A 2,601-nucleotide genomic window follows, 5' to 3' on the forward strand; every position below is an offset into this window, starting at 1 on the left:
TAAGAAAGATTCAAACTTTAAGTTCTAGAATCATCTCTTGTGATTTCTTATGAATCAAGTCATTAATTGAGATTTTAAAAATCAAATCTTTTTCAAAACTAATTTCTATCATATCTTTTCAAAATATCTTCTTATCTTATCTTTTTCAAAAATATCTTTTCAAAATATCTTTCCTAACCTCCTAACTACTTATCTTTTCAAAATTGGTTTTCAAAATTTGTTTCAACTAACTAACAAACTTTTTGTTTGTTTCTTAACTTTTTCAAAACCACCTAACTAACTCTCTCTCTCTCATTTTCGAAAATATCTCTCCCCTTTTTCAAAATTTCTTTTTAATTTATTAATTATTTTAATTTTTAAAACTTAATTTTCGAAAATTACTAACAAATTTTCAAAAAAAAAAAAACCATTTTCAAAAATCACTAACTCTTTTTCAAAATAATTTTCGAAAATTATCCCTCTCTCATCCTATTCTATTTATTCATTCATTAACTAACACCTCTTCCTCACATCATCACCAAATTCGAACCCCCCTCTTCTATCTGTGTTCGAATTTCTTCCTCTTTTCTTCTACTAACAATAAGGATCCTCTTTACTGTGACATAGAGGATTCCTCTTCTTTTCTTTTTCTCTCCTCTTTCTTATGAGCAGGGACAGAGAAAAAGGCATTCTTGTTGAAACTGATCCAGAACCTGAAAGGACTCTGAAGAGAAAATTAAGAGAAGCTAAATTACAACAATCCAGAGACAATTTAATTGAAAATTTTGAACAAGTAAAGGAGATGGCAGCCGAACCCAACAACAATGCAAGGAGAATGCTTGGTGACTTTACTGCACCTAATTCCAATTTACATGGAAAAAGCATCTCCATTCCTGCCATTGGAGCAAACAATTTTGAGCTGAAACCTCAATTAGTTTCTCTGATGCAGCAGAACTGCAAGTTTCATGGACTTCCATCTGAAGATCCTTTTCAGTTCTTAACTGAATTCTTGCAGATATGTGATACTGTTAAGACTAATGGAGTAGATCCTGAAGTCTACAGGCTCATGCTTTTCCCTTTTGCTGTAAGAGACAGAGCTAGATTATGGTTGGATTCTCAACCTAAAGACAGCCTGAACTCTTGGGATAAGCTGGTCACGGCTTTCTTAGCTAAGTACTTTCCTCCTCAAAAGCTGAGCAAGCTTAGAGCTGATGTTCAAACCTTCAGACAGAAAGAAGGTGAATCCCTCTATGAAGCTTGGGAAAGATACAAACAGTTGACCAAAAAGTGTCCTTCTGACATGCTTTCAGAATGGACCATCCTGGATATATTCTATGATGGTTTATCTGAGCTATCAAAGATGTCACTGGACACTTCTGCAGGTGGATCCATTCACCTAAAGAAAACGCCTGCAGAAGCTCAAGAACTCATTGACATGGTTGCTAATAACCAGTTCATGTACACTTCTGAAAGGAATCCTGTGAGTAATGGGACGCCTATGAAGAAGGGAGTTCTTGAAGTTGATACTCTGAATGCCATATTGGCTCAGAATAAAATATTGACTCAGCAAGTCAATATGATCTCTCAGAGTCTGCATGGAATGCAAGCTGCATCCAACAGTACTCAAGAGGCATCTTCTGAAGAAGAAGCCTATGATCCTGAGAACCCTGCAATAGCAGAGGTGAATTACTTAGGTGAACCTTATGGAAACACCTATAACTCAACATGGAGAAATCATCCAAATTTCTCATGGAAGGATCAAAAGCCCCAACAAGGCTTTAATAATGGTGGAAGAAACAGGTTTAGCAATAGCAAACCTTTTCCATCATCAACTCAGCAACAGACAGAGAACTCTGAACAAAATGCTTCTAATTTAGCAAATCTAGTCTCTGATCTATCTAAGGCCACTGTAAGTTTCATGAATGAAACAAGGTCTTCCATTAGAAATCTGGAAGCACAAGTGGGCCAGCTGAGTAAAAGGATCACTGAAATCCCTCCTAGTACTCTCCCAAGCAATACAGAAGAGAACCCAAAAGGAGAGTGCAAGGCCATTGACATAAGTGCCATGGCCGAACCTGTGAGGAAAGGAGAGGACGTGAATCCCAAGGAGGAAGACCTCCTGGGACGTCCAGTGATCAATAAGGAGCTTCCCTCTGGGGAATCAAAGGACTTTGAGGCTCATCTAGAGACTATAGAGATCCCATTGAACCTCCTTATGCCCTTCATGAGCTCTGATGAGTATTCCTCTTCTGAAGAGAATGAGGATGTCACTGAAGAGCAAACTGCCAAGTTTCTTAGTGCAATCATGAAGCTGAATGCCAAATTATTTGGCATTGATGCTTGGGAAGTTGAACCTCCCTTGTTCATCAATGAACTAAGTGATCTGGATCAACTGACATTGCCTCAGAAGAGACAGGATCCTGGAAAGTTCATAATATCCTGTACCATAGGCACCATGATCTTTAAGGCTCTGTGTGACCTTGGTTCAGGAATAAACCTCATGCCCCTCTCTGTAATAGAGAAACTGGGAATCTATGGGGTGCAAGCTGCTAAAATCTCACTAGAGATGGCAGACAGCTCAAGAAAACAGGCTTATGGACAAGTAGAAGATGTATTAGTAAA

At 37.9% G+C, this 2,601-nt stretch overlaps 1 non-coding gene across 1 annotated transcript; it reads right to left on the reverse strand.

Annotated features, from left to right (window-relative positions):
- Positions 1-1,177: 1,177 nt before the first annotated feature.
- Positions 1,178-1,285, reverse strand: LOC148574886 (small nucleolar RNA R71). Its single transcript, XR_015905725.1, has one exon. It is a non-coding gene; the product is annotated as a small nucleolar RNA R71 (small nucleolar RNA).
- Positions 1,286-2,601: the final 1,316 nt, after the last annotated feature.

The sequence above is a fragment of the Arachis ipaensis genome, chromosome B2, assembly GCF_059453495.1.
Source record: "Arachis ipaensis isolate K30076 ecotype BB chromosome B2, ASM5945349v1, whole genome shotgun sequence".
NCBI lineage: Eukaryota > Viridiplantae > Streptophyta > Magnoliopsida > Fabales > Fabaceae > Arachis > Arachis ipaensis.